Source organism: Mauremys mutica, chromosome 13 (assembly GCF_020497125.1).
Source record: "Mauremys mutica isolate MM-2020 ecotype Southern chromosome 13, ASM2049712v1, whole genome shotgun sequence".
In the NCBI taxonomy this organism is placed as follows: domain Eukaryota; kingdom Metazoa; phylum Chordata; order Testudines; family Geoemydidae; genus Mauremys; species Mauremys mutica.
The window spans coordinates 47,156,607-47,170,931 of record NC_059084.1 but is presented as its reverse complement, the minus strand read 5'-3'; the positions used below and the strand labels follow the sequence as shown (position 1 = coordinate 47,170,931).

General features: G+C 46.3%; 1 long non-coding RNA gene and 1 gene segment (V, D, J or C); both read left to right on the top strand.

Annotated features, from left to right (window-relative positions):
* LOC123348877 overlaps positions 1-14,325 on the top strand; it is a 72,718-nt gene that overhangs the window by 11,310 nt on the left and 47,083 nt on the right.
* Positions 7,466-11,713, top strand: LOC123348883. The gene is made up of 2 exons (XR_006573273.1): positions 7,466-9,375; positions 11,307-11,713. It is a non-coding gene; the product is annotated as an uncharacterized LOC123348883 (long non-coding RNA).

The following is a 14,325-nucleotide window of genomic DNA, read 5'->3' as shown; positions in this document are numbered from 1 at the left end:
AGGAAGGTGAAGGAGGCAAGAAACGATTGAGTTTCTGGGCCACGTCCCCAGTTGGTGTAAACAAGGTGTCCCTTCATTTGAATCAGCGGGGCCAGATTCCCAGGTGGTGTAAACAGGCCGAGCTTTCTGCTTTGCGAGAAGAACAAGAGTGGAGGAAAAGTGGTGGGGGAGGGGGAAAATAGCGAGATGGAAAGGGAAGGAAAGAGGAGAGGGAAGCTCTGCAGAGACATTGCTTAGGGTAGAGGACACACTTATGTTTGTGTTTCTCCAGGAGCTCAGGTTCTCCAAAGGCTTTGGGGTCTTGGAAGCAACTGGGCCTCAGTGGGAATTTGTACCACCCAAACGTGCTGCACTGACCATCTTTTATTGCACGTTTTAAAGCAAGCACGGGGCAGCAAATCTTTAGCTCCTTCCACGGGGTAGCCTGGCTCATGCCTCAGCTCTGCACTGCACCCAGTGCTATTCATATGAGGAGGTGGCTTTCAGCCAGGTTGACCCTTTGGGCAATGCAGAAAGATGCCACTTTTTCAGCAGTGGTGCATCATGGGAAAGTGGTGGGGACAGATGTTTGCACTGGGTGGGTTGGCAGAGTAATGACATCGCTGATTAGGGCTCGGCTGGTGTTGAGTGACAAATTCAGGAAAGGGGGACTGATCACGGACATTCAGTGTATGGCTGTTGGGAACCAGCCATTGACTGAGGGGGAGAAGTTGGTGTTGAACCTCACTACATTCCTGCAGGGCCGGAGAGGCCTTAGAGTCTCACAAGCAAAGGGGGATTGAGGCATGTCAAGGGAACGGGGCCATATACACACGAGGACTGGGCCATATATGCATAAGAGGAAGTATACAAGAGGACTGGGCCATATATATAAGGAACTTGGGGTCCTATGTCTGTATACAAGGGGGAGCTGTGCCATAAATACAAGGGGGCTGGGTTCCTATGTCTGTGTATATGAAGTGATGGGCCATGGGTCTGTATACAGTATGGACCTGGGGCCATATATGACAACTTTTAAATCAAGCTTGGATGTTCTTCTGAAAGATCTGCTCTGGGAATCATTTTGGGACAGTTCTCTGGCTCGTGTGATACAGGAGGTCAGACTAGATGATCACAATGGTCCCTTCTGGCCTTGGAGTCCATGAATGTTCAAGTGCATCAGGTGTTATAGGTGCACACAATGGAAGCTAGGACCTTCAGCATGGGGGCTTCACCCCCAGGAGCTGTGCTTTCCGAGTGACTCATCCCAGGGCGATGTATATCTGAATGTGGGATAACACCTGCTTTTTTCTCCCCCTAACCACGCAGCAATTCTCTTTCTCACGTTGAGCAGCTCCCTACATGCCCCATGGTGGTGCTTTAATGTCTCTTCTCTGCCCTTCTCCCACCCACCCCCATCCTTTCATTGTTTTGATCCTCAGCGAACCCAGCTGCCCCGTCTCTTTTCCCACTCGTCTCTTCCTGCGGGGCCGACGCGAGCCAAGATCCTGTCGCACTGGGCTGCTTGGCTAAGGACTTCCTTCCGGACTCAATCACTTTCTCCTGGAAAGATAACAAAAATGCCAGCATCACCAATGACATCAAGAAATTCCCCTCAGTCCTGAATACAGCTGGGACCTACACTGCCACCACTCAGCTATCGGTCACTGCCTCCAAAGCACAAGAAGTTTTCTATTGCTCAGCTACACACCCAAATGGGGAAAGGACAATCACAGTAAATTCAATTCTTCCTTGTAGTAAGTAGTTTCATTCTCTTCTTCTGGACAATATACACAATCACTTACAACCCAGCATGGAGTCAGTGGATAATTGCAGGCCTTTGGGCTATAGTATCTAGCTACTCTGGGGAGAGGCTCATCAGAAAAACACTAATAGATATACACATAAGAGAGAGAAGATCCCTATGCTTCTTAGGGACAGGACTCCTGGGTTCTTTCCCAGCTCTGGGAGGGGAGCAGGGTCTAGAAGGTCAGATCAGGACATGGGAGCAAGGACTCTTGAGTTCTTTTCTCAGTTGTGGTGTTTAATGTTGACCACTTAAATGGCAACATTTTAGCTCCTTTGTGGCTGGCCATTCTACCAGAAACTCCATGCTTGGGTCTGTGGGGGTGGAGCTTGTGACTGTGGGTGGAGCTTATGAAGGGGACCCCCCTTTCCAGTCTGAGCGCTGTGCTGTAGTGGAAGGTGGTTTGGGTTGCAGGCCATTCAGCTACTGGCTGGTAGCAGAGCCCATCAGATGTAAAGAAAGAGACACAGGCCCTGCAGCCCCCATACACACACTGTCAGCTTTGCATATTCTGCATTATGGATGCCAAGTTCACATGTGATAATTCTGTCATCCCCACCCCCTTGCTTTTGTCTTGCATGTTAACAGCTATTGAACCCAGAATGACCATCCGCCCCCCAGCCAGAGACCAATTCCTAGAGCCCAATAAAACCTCCACCATCATCTGCGGTGTTAAGAACCTATGCAACCAGGCCGTTACCCTGAAGTGGCTGAAGGATGGGGTAGAGGTCAGCTCTGGAATCCACACTGTTGGCCCTGTCTCCAGTGGCAGTAATGGTTACACCCTCAGCAGCGAGCTGACTGTCTTGGAGAAAGATTGGGATCATGACCGTGTGTACAGCTGCAAGGTGGAGAGCAAGAATTTCAGTGACATAAGGAACATTAGCAAGTCTTTTGAGTGTGGAGGTAAGTCATGACCTTCAGGAGTTCCATCCCTCTCTGAAATGACCATGCCCGATCCCTCAGCTCTGCTTGGGGGTGTCCATGTAACCCCAGTGCTAAGTGGGTGAGAGTTTTTTCACATGCTCATAACCCATGTTTGAGGCCAGGTTTTCAAAACAGCTCCTCTCCCACTGAGCCTTTCTGAAAACTCTGGCCTTAACTCTCCCCAGCGCACCCCTAAACATCCTTGATTATTCTGAACAGCATAGATCCCCATGAGACTGTGGTTAGGGGCATGCCTTAGTGCCTCTGGGCCTCAGGTCCCCATCAGTACAATCAGGAGAAGAGCATTTCCCTCTCACTGGGATGCTGTGAGGCGCTCAGTTGCTGTGGTAATAGGAGCGATATGTATACACCACAGATAGATCCATAGATTATTGCTTTCAAACTCCATGTTGTACCAAACCGAAGCCAGCCTGTATAAATTACCCAATTGGACCTGGCACAAGAAAAATTGAAATGAATTAAGCAATGGGGCAACTGGGCATGGGAGGAGCCCTCTACAATTAATACAGGGATCTGTCCTTTAGTGCTGCGATGCAGCCACAGGGGATCCATCGTCCAACAATGAGATACAGCCACCTCTGGGGTGGAGTGCAGCGGCTGTTTCACAGGCTCACAGCAAAGTTGCAGAGCACTTTGCAGCAGGAAGTGACATGCACATTAAAACTCCCATCAGACATTAAAATTAAGGGAAGCTTCTGACTCACGGAGTTGATGCCCATGTGTTCTGGGCAGGGCCATCTTCTAGGCACTGAGAACAACACAATTATTTTAAAAATTACACAGCCCACTGGTAGTCGAATGAGAATTCTCACCCATCTCTCTTTGCCTCCCACAAGGTGACTGTTCCCCTCCTGAGATCTATGCCCAGCTAATCCCGCCTAATTTTGCTGATATTTACATCCGCAAATCGGCCATACTGACCTGCAAGGTCATTAACATGCAATCCACGGAGGGGCTCAACGTGATCTGGACGAGAGAGGATGGCAAGGAGCTGAAGACCAGCGTCGGAGAACGCAAGTTGCAGAGCAACGGCCGTTTCAGCGTGGATGCCACAACCTCCGTGTGCGCAGATGAGTGGGAGAGAGGAGACAAGTACACCTGCAAAGTGACTCATCCAGAGCTCATCTTCCCCCTTAAAAAGATTTTGACCAAAGAGCCTGGTAGGTGACCCTCTTCCGTCAGCTTGGTTGTGCTCACAGCTGGTCATTACTGACCCGGGACCAGATATTTCATGGGGGAGGGGTGTTGAAATACCCATCAGAAGGGAAAAGAATTCTCCATCCTCTAACAGTTTTAGGCTGAGCTTTGCAATGCTATCTAAGGGCTCTGGGTGTCCAGCTCCCATTAGAAATTAGTAGGAGTTTGACAACTAATTCCTTAGGGTGACTTTAGAAAATCCCACCCTTTGTCTGTATCTCTAGATAATAATTCACCCCCACCACCTCTTAGGCCGTGTAACCCTCAAGGATTCCCACCTAAGGGCAGGCCAGTGGTCTATGCAACCCACCATGGCAGAGAAACCCATGTCCATTGCATTGGACCAGGGCCAGGAGCTGTGAGCCCAAGGACCCCTTGGTCCAGCGAGGTCACTTGTTCATTGTTTTCTCCAACTCTTTCTCTTTGTACAGTAACCAACAGCCACGCTCCGTCCGTCTACATCTTCCCTCCTCCCGCCGAGCAGCTGGCCCTCCGCGAAGCTGCCACCGTCACCTGCCTGGTGAAAAGTTTCAACCCCCCTGACCTCTTCATCAAGTGGCTGAGCAACGGCGAGGAGCTGAACGCCTCCAAGTACATCAACACCCAGCCCATCCAGGAGTCCAGCCAGCCGCTGCTGTACTTCGCCTACAGCACCCTGAAGATCAGTGAACAGGAGTGGAATGCCGGCAACACCTACACCTGCTTAGTCGGTCATGAGAAGCTGCCCCTGCAGGTGACCCAGAGGACCGTGGACAAGTCCACCGGTAAACCAACCTTGGTCAATGTCTCCCTGGTGATGTCTGATACCGCCACTACCTGCTACTAACCGTCGTGCCGTCCCACCCCTCCCTGTGCCTCTCACTCCTCCGACTGCTGTTTGGAAGGGGAGAGGTCACATGCCCCCTCCTATGTGTGTGTAAAATAATGGTGTTTCTGGAATGGAAAATCGTTGGCTGCATATTTTAAAAAAAATGTTAGAAATAAAGTCAATTTTGGGAAAAAATGGAAACTATTTAAGTCCTTTTCTGGGGAAAATACCAAGTGATGTGTCCTCAGAGATGGGGAAGGGTTTCCAAGAGTTCATATGAAATGGGAACTGGGCACTCGTGTTTGCACTGCAGTCATGGTTCTCATATCGCTTCCTTTCTGTCTCTCCAGCCCTCGCTCCCTCTCACAACCGTCTCCTTGCTAATCTCAGCTCTTCCACCTCCTGCTCATGCCCCTGAACACAATCTGCTGGAGCCTCAGTTACTTAATTCCTGCTGATTCTTAGTGACTTTGGAAGAGAGTGGGGCCAAAGTAGCTTTAAACTCCCTTTCCCTTCCCTGCATTCTCCCGGTCTCAGAGCACCCTTGGGGCTGCTCTGACATACTCACTGCTTTCCTGTAGGCCCTGGGAAGCAGACAATAGACACATCTGATAGCAGTGAGTGCCAGCCAGACTGGATTGGACTAGTACTTCTGCAGAACCCTTACACCAATTCTCCATCTGCCTGGGAAATGCTCTCAGGGGGTTCTTTCTGCCCACTTTAAGGTATCTTTGCGGTGCCAAAGTGGTGTAATTGAGAATCAGGCACAGTCTCTGGTATCCAATTCTTTCATGATTATCACACAAGGTGACAAGAAATACTCAGTCTCACACGCAATCTCTGGTGTCATTCGTTACACTCACAGTCCAACATATAGGCTCACAAGAAGTATTTAGGTCTCACATATGGTTCTTGTGGCATTCGATGCACTCATGGTCAACCCACAGGGTACTCTTGGCAGCTAAAGGTTCTTCTGGCTTCTGGTTTCTCTTGAATGTCTGGTCTCCCAAGAAAATAAAAGATCAGGGACATAAAAACACATAACCACAATGATGTTGAATATATCACAATATTCTTCCACGCCCACTAGGATCTCCCTTTGAGGTGTTTTGCTGATGCGCACAAATTCCTGCACAATTTACTGTTGGCAGACAGGACACTGGGCTAGCTGGACCGTTGGTCTGACCCAGTGTGGCCGTTCTGATGTAACAATCAGCCTTTGTTTATCCATGCCTGGTAGACCTTTCCCTTCAAGTTGCTTTGTAAAGACTTTGTGCACATGTGGCAATGCTTCCATTGCCTCTGTTCGCGATGAACCTAAGGAGCATTGCACACACCCAGTGATCGTTTCAGTCACCACTGAAAACCTGTATGATTCACGGCATCTATCGCCTCGTGACTCCAAAGTGTTCCACCGGGCATCATGTCCCCCACCTACTCCCTTTTGTACACCAGGCCCTCAGTCTACTTCTTAATAGGACAGGAGCCCAGATCACCAATAAAAAACAACCACTCTCGAAGCTGGCCCTGATCAGCCACCAAGTTGGGGGGAAATACCCTGCTCACACAAGTTAACAACCCAATGGTGGGCAGCGCCATGAAACCGGCATCCAGGGAAGGATTTGCAGATACTGCCTACGATATTCATATTAATCTCAAAACACAAGAGTATTTAGTAAAAGAGAGAATAAAGGTGCTAAGGAAAGGCATATGGGGCCTTCAGGCCTGGGGCACTGGCTCTGATCCAACCCCACTTCAGAGGCATTAGCTGGTTCAGGCATGTCAGAGAATGGCATACAGGGCATTTCCCTTCTAGGAGGAGCCAGCTCTGATTCAGTCCCCGGGGGGGCAGGAGGCTGCTGGCTCAGGGCTACAGGAGATGGGGCATGGGGCCTTACCCCTTCCATGGGCACCAGCTTTAATCCAGCCACACATTTGCTAGATCAAGAGGATCAGGGTATGAGCTATGAGGTCTTTTCCTCCTTCGTGAACTGGTTCCAATCCCATCCCGGATTAGTAGTGACCCAAAATATTTCCTGTTACGCAGTGAGTGTCAGACCAGTTCTTAATGCGATAGGTACCATCATCACATTATATTAGAATTTAGCTAGGTGGCTAGTGGGGTGTGTATGGAGACAGATTCTGCAATGAGTTAATGAACAGATAGATAAATAGACACACACTAGGGAAGGAAGGATAGATAGAAAAGTACCTGCCAGGCTCACATGAACTGAAGGCTTTGCCCAAGGAAGTTCTCTCTGCTGGCGACAAAGAGTTCTTGTTGGGTGTCTTAATTATCTACTTCCTGTCAATACAAATTTAAAAAGTAGGGATGGTTGAAAAAAATCTGTCTAAATTGCTTTAGGTGGAAATTTAGGGTTTCAGGTCAAATGATATTTTTCACAAAGTTTCTGCTTTCCACAGCAAACTTTGATTTTTTTTTGTCAAAAACGTAAGGTTCTAAATCCAGAATATTTCAACTCTGAAATGCTTCTTTGGTGCCTCATGGGAGTTGTAGTTCAGGTGCTCCCATTCTCCTCTCTGGGCCAGGCTCCCCAGCTGGATTTCATGTCCCATAATGCACTGTAAGCATGCTTCTCCTGTGATGCACTGCCTCTCCTTGAGAAAAGGCAAGACTGTGGAGTATGCTGGGAGATGTGGTCTGACCAAGGAGCCTGGGCTTTAGAAGAGGATGGACAAATAAGACTCCTGAACTACAACTCCCTTGAGGCACCGAGGTGCCATTTTCAAATTGAAATTGTTCCATTTTTGCATGAAACATTTCAGTTTTCAATCCAAAGAAATTAAAATTTTTCCACTGATTTAAGAAAAAAAATTCTGACCAATTCAAATAAAAAGTGCCATGAACCCAACAGCATCTGTCACAGATGAAAATCCAACCTTTTCAGAAAGCTCACTTTGCAATATAGCTCCATTTCCCCCACCCCCAACTCTGGGCTCAGCAGAATCTTTTCAAAACAAGAGTTGTCCCACAACTACTCATGTTAAAGCCACAGTAAGACACCTCACCGCATCTTGGATACAACTTACATTCACACAAGTCTCTTCTTTGGCATGAAACGTAAAACCAGATCTCAACCATCCATGATCATTCAAGATCCCATTGTCGTTTCCCCCTTATCCAATTTCTATAGCGGGAAAGAGCGGAAATCTGAGATTTTCCACTCACCCAAGACATTCAGAGAAGCTTCTGATCTGAATCATCAAAACTTTTGAAGTCTGTTCATCATTACTTTCCATGGTTCTCAGTTCAGAAGTCAAAAACCTTCATGACTTGGTCTTCTTCAGTCACTACCACCAACTATTCCTCTTCACTGTTGTTCATTCTCCCATATGCTCCCCTTGCAGTACTAGCATACAGCCTTTCAAGTAGAAGTGTTGGTCAAAATAATGACCATGCTGGTGAAGGGGCGACCAGTGCAAGGACTATGAAACATTTGAGTCCCTCTTAATAGTCCCTCAGAATAGGGCTTGCAGGTTGCACAAGCCCCTCTGCATAGAAATGAACATAATCCATTTTCAGTTTGCAACCAAGAACACCCAGAGACGTGCCTGCAGGGAGCAGGTCCTGAGCAATTTAAAGGCAGAAATCTATTCATACGTAACATTCTGTGGTCAGAGGAGAACATGCCTATAGACATGTAGGCCCACAAATATCCCCTTCTCTCTCTCTCCTCCACCCTTCAATGCTTCAATTCTGTATTTTTTTACAGAATAATTTAGCCAAAGATTTCCAAAGAAGCCAAAGGGGCTTGGATGCCCAATTCCCAATTAAAAATAAAAGATTCCCAGGAAATTGGCATCCAAATCCCTCAGGTTGTTTTGAAAAGCCCAGTCTTAAGTATTTCTGTCTATCGCCAGACACACTCATCTGCTGTTGGTCTGTCTATCCATTCCCCAACTCCAATTCCTCACCCATGAATTCAGTGCAAACAAAACCCTCTACCTCTTAAAATATTAGCCATTAAAGGCACTTCAGAAACAGCCTCTTAAAAGCATGGGGAGAGATTTTCAAAAGACCCTGAGCAATGTAGGAAATCCCACTCTTAGTCTCTTTCTTTAACATTGGGACCATGGAGTTTCTTTATTGGATTAAGCCGTTGAGCTGCCAAATCCAACCTCCCAACTCCCATTGAATCAGATCGGGAGTTCCCCAAGTGGAGTCAATGGGCCAGGTCCCCAGCTGGTGTAAACTGGCTGTATCTCCACTGCCTACAATGGAGCAATACCAATCTACACCAGCTGAGAATCCAACTCTACGTCTTCCACAGGGAGGGGAAAGCCCTCCATTGAACCTGGCTGATAACTTGCTCTGGGAGGGAACAGAAATGGCTTGACCTCCCCTGATACCAACACCTCCAACCTACCTACTGGAAACTCCACCTAACCCAATTCCCCTCCCAGCGTGCTCCCCATAGCAGTACTCAGAGACTCCACTGGATGATGCCACCAATTGGTCCTGACCCTGTGTATGTGTGTGTTGTCCAAAGTTTATCTAGATGGGTTTGTGGATGCCGAAGAGGAAGACTTCTACAACCTCTGGACAACAGCCTCCACTTTTATCATCCTCTTCCTCCTGAGTCTTTTCTACAGCACCACAGTGACACTGATCAAGGTAAAGAGGGGATTTGTTGCTGCAGGAGGGGGAGGAGAGGAGAATGCCCTAGTCTAGACTGTGATGCATCAAGGGGAACATGCTTGGAAATTGGGGTTGGACCCTAAGGGAGTTAGACACCCAATTCCTATTGTTTTTTAATGGGAGTCAGGTGTCAAACGCCCAGCCTGGCAGATGCACTGGGTTGGATGCCAAGTGGACCCAAATGAGATCACAATAGTACATTAGAGAGGAGATTGGTTGCAATTGGTGGAGAATCCAGCAGGCAAGCAAAGCGAAGAGAGGGGTCCAAAATTCTAGCCTCAATGACAACACCATCAACTGTTGTTCTTATTTAGGTCCCTGTAGCCTCATTGTGATAGGCACTGCACGCACACATGGGACGCCACAGCCCGTGCCCCAAAGAGCTTGCCATCTATTACTAGAGAAGGCAAAATTGTTGCCCCCAATTTACAAATGGAGAACTGAGCAATAAAATGACTTCCTCAAAGTCTCACAGAGTCTTTGGCATGGACAGGACTCTTGAATCCAACCCAATGTCCTAAACATGGTGCCAGCTGACTTCTCTGCTAAACACTGTCAAAGCCAAACTCCAGATGCACCACCATGTAACTGAGGTATTAACTGAGGCTAGAGAGAGACAGAGGTAGTTGGTTTTGGCCAAGGCTGGTCTTTTCAAGGGAGCCTAAAGAGAGTGGAATAAAAAATTGGCCTTTAAATTGGCATCTGGTGCTTAGTGCAAGCACATGTAAGCAAACAGTGTGAATAGATGACACTTGTGCCAACACCCATGTTCATCTTGTCAGTTGCAAATCTGCAGCTCCCATCAAAGCCAAGAAGGAAGGTCTTGTCGTTGATAAAGAAGACCAGGACTCTGCCGCTCACGGAGCTCTCATCCTGATCTCTAATAGTTAGAGACTAACTTAAACCTAGAAGCATGTGGTTTAATATCCTCTCAAAAGTATTATCCACATTGACTGTAACTCTGCATATTTTTGGTATCCACTTAGATATCCAGTCCAACCTAATCTTTGTGAAGTGCTTAGATACCACAACTAGGCTAGGAAGGCAGCATGGCGTAGTGGCTTGGGGCCAGATTTTCAAAGATATTTTGGTGCCTAAATCCCTTTAAAAATCTGGCCTTTGCTCACTGGGCTAGAAGCGTAGACTCCTGGGGTCTACTTTGACCTTGGGCAAGTCACATCCACTCTCTGCTACTCTTTCCCCTCCATCTGGTGTCTGTCCTGTCTATTTAGACTGTAGGCTCTTCAGGGCAGAGATGGCTCTTATTACAGTGCCCAGCATAATGGGGTCCTGATCTCAGTTGAGACCTTTTACTGCTACCTTAACATAAATCATTAATAATAGGACAGGCGACATTGACATTGATATATCAGCATCCAGGCAACTGATGGGATCATAGATCTCCAGAGGTTAGGAACAGGATGTTCAAAGGTGCCCAAGTGGAATTTTGAAAGAAAAATTTTGTCCAACAACTCAGTATGCAAGATCAAGTCCCATCTGACATGTGCAAATTCAGGAGTTTGTGCAGAGGTGGAAATTTGGAGGCCTAGATGAAAAACTGGCCTTAAAACATCCACCTGAGATTTTCAAATCTCCCAAGGTCATTTAGACTTGGAACTGTGTATCCAGATCCCTTAGCCACCTAGAAAAAAATCTCAACCTCTGTTTTTCTGTCATCTTCTTCTCGCAAGAGTCCTAGGACCAGATTCTGGACCTCCTTACTCAGGCTGAGTAGTATAAGAACCGGAACGGAATAGAGTAGAATAAAATAGAATAGAACGGCACTGAGATGAAATTAATTGGATGGCAAGAAAAATAACTAATTACTCAACATGAATAGGCTGGCAGACTTTGGAATTCAATGAATGAGACTTGTGTCCTACATAATGGTAATTTTACCGTTTCAGGTGAAATAAACCCAACAGCCCAAGATTGTTCCAACCAAAGGAGCCCACGGAAAGCGATTTTCCTGAAGAACAGTTCCAGATTTTGCTCAACTCTGTCACCTGCGTAATTGTTGTGTTCACCTGCCTGTGGAACGTTCTCAGACATCATCTGAATGTAACTGGACTTTCTGTCTATTGTTTATGCTCTTTCATCTCCATTTTTAATGCACGTTTGGCCAGTTTTTTATTTCTTTCTGTCCTGGTAATCTCTGCTTTATGCAAAATGCAATCTCTGCTGGCATAAGAAGTTGCACATTAATGGATATATGTAATCAAATTGCACAACTTGTCATTTCCCCAGGCGTTTGTGTTTCTCACCCTGTACATATTTTTCATGTTGAAATAAAGAGATTTATTATGTTGACATATCAAGAGCTTTCTTGTGGATCCTTATTGCTACTTGGCATTCATTATTACAGGTAAGCATTTCACAGTAACAAATCATTGTTTTCTTTGCCCTTACGGCTCCCAGAGTTTAAAGCCAGAAGGGACCAGTAGATTATTTAACCTGACCTCTTACATAGCACAGCCCAGAGAACTTTACCCAGTAATTCATGCAGTGGAAGAAATTATTCTACTCTGTTATCGTAAAAACCCTACGTGCCCAATACCTTGTGGTTGGACTGGAAACTACCTTTAGGAAGAGACATCCCATCTTGATTTAAAGACTATAAGTGAAGGAGAATCCATCACCTCCCTGGGAAGCAGTTCCAATGATTAATTCCTCTCACTGCTAAAAAGTTGCCTTTTATTTCTCATTTGAATTTTTGCCACCCCTGGATCTTGATACACCTTTGTCTGCTGGATTAAAGAGTCCTTTATGATCAGAGATCTTCACCCAGTGCAGGTACTTATAGACTGAGATCCAGTTGCCTCTGAACTTTCTCTAAGGGTCCACTAAATAGACTGGACTCTCCAAGTCTCTCTGCGTAAGGCACGTTTTCCAGACCATATATCTGCACCCAGCACATTTGGGTCTTATCTCCGTTTGGTCCGCTAGGTATTATAATACTAGAAGAGAGGTGAACAACATCAAAGCAGTTGGTAAATACTTGTAAAATTGCTGACACATTAAATGGGCAAAATTAAAATTACAATGTGATTGTGGGAAATTATACTTTCAAAGCACTACAGAGTTCTGCAACTGTAGTAACGCTAGCACATGACGCAGTAGGTTGGGTTGACATTGCATGATAAGATAAGATAAGAACCTATCTCAGGTTCTTAGCTGATGCCAACACCACAGTATCTTTCTCTGGTCTGATCTCTTGCATCATTCAGTCTCAGACATGATAAACCCAGTCACGGTCCAAGATTAAACAAGGTTCGGGGCTTGGTATGCAGAGACCTCAGCTTGCTTAGCACCATGGTAATACACCATTAAAAATCCTTTTAATCTTTTATGAAAAATACAGAAAAGAAGAAAACCAGGTAAAGCCAGTGAAACGTAACATGTTACATCCAGCTTTCATTTTAACAACATCCCTGGTTCCCTTACCCTTCAGCCAGACAGATTTTAGGAGGAAAAAAGCCCTTGTTTGATGGTCTTTTTAGATGGTATCAAAGATGGTAACAACTGTCCTTTCGGGGAAAAGAGAAGAAATTAGTTGAGATGGGCTGGGGCTGTCGTTGTCGCGGTTGTTGTTAAAATCTGATCCTGTTTCCTAGAAGACAAAGCAAACACACACAAAACGGGGAGGGAAATGACCAGCAAAGATAGAAAATGCAGCTTCTGTCTCAGGGGTTGACTTTTTGCAACCTCACTGATGGCGAAACACAGGCATAGCACCCGGTCTTACCAGCCACTCCGAGCTATGGCAACCTCGTAGCAGCGTCAGGGTGTTTAGGGCCTTGCTTTCACTTGGCCCCGCTCTGGTCCGATGACAGTGTTGCAGAATGTGCAGTCGTGGCCAGCTAAGCCAGACTTTTATCAGACAGAAGGAGAAAGAGAGAGAAAAGAAATAAGGCAGAAAAGGAAATGAACTCATTATGGGGGCAGGGGGAGACAAAGTCTCACATCCCAGGTAGTGCTTGGAATTCAGCCAGAGCCAGTGGAGGTGGTGGTATCAGCTGGGTCCCTCTCTCTGGTCCGGTCTGGTCAGGACATCTCTCAGGATTAGGGTTAGGGACTCCAAAAGAAAGTGTTAGGCAGAATAGCCCAGCCCCTCATTATATTGTCCGCCAATTAGGCCTAATTCCCAACATACCCATTTTGGTTCATTGATTTTTGTCTCACACTGTTCTCGTTTACCAGGCATGATCCTCACAGTCCTTGAGTTACATCAGTGGGTCTTTCAGTCTGTCTCCCTTTCATGCTTTTTCCCATCCTCGTTTGTTGTTATAGGTTACTGTGACCTCTTACGAACATACGCTCACTTTTTACAGTCGAGCGCACAATTAGGATAACTTTGTAGGCCCAATTATCGCAACAACACCCTGCCCAAGAAAAATGTGGATGCTTCTCCAAATGTTTTCTTGTTTTCTCAAGTCTTTCTCCCTGAAGAGAGTTCTGGATCTCCTGACCAAACATGCCAAGCAATTCCCATTCTGTTCTCCTCTAGATTTCAGAAGTACAAAGGCAGCCATGAAATTGTTTCCAAGCTCCTCACAGCAGTCCCTGGCTGGGATTCACGGGGAATGGTTCTTATATTGTTATTTTTCCAGAGAAATTCACTCCAGAAGGTGAATAACTCACCTTAACTTGAGCAACAGAAGTAAGAAAGATTGAGGAGTGATCTTCTCCTGTCTTCTGACTAACAGGCTTAGCCATTGACCAGTCCCTTCATGGACAGGCTTAGCCATTGGCCAATGAATCCAGGCTGCAATTTCTACTCTGCTCAATAGCAAGAAAATGCAGACTGCTAGAATTATCACATGGGTGTGCCAGTGATGAAGCATAATTAAAAGAGATGGGAGTGACATACAAATCTTCCTTTGCAAGGTAAGACCAGTTCTTTGGTGCAACTGGATTCAATCACCC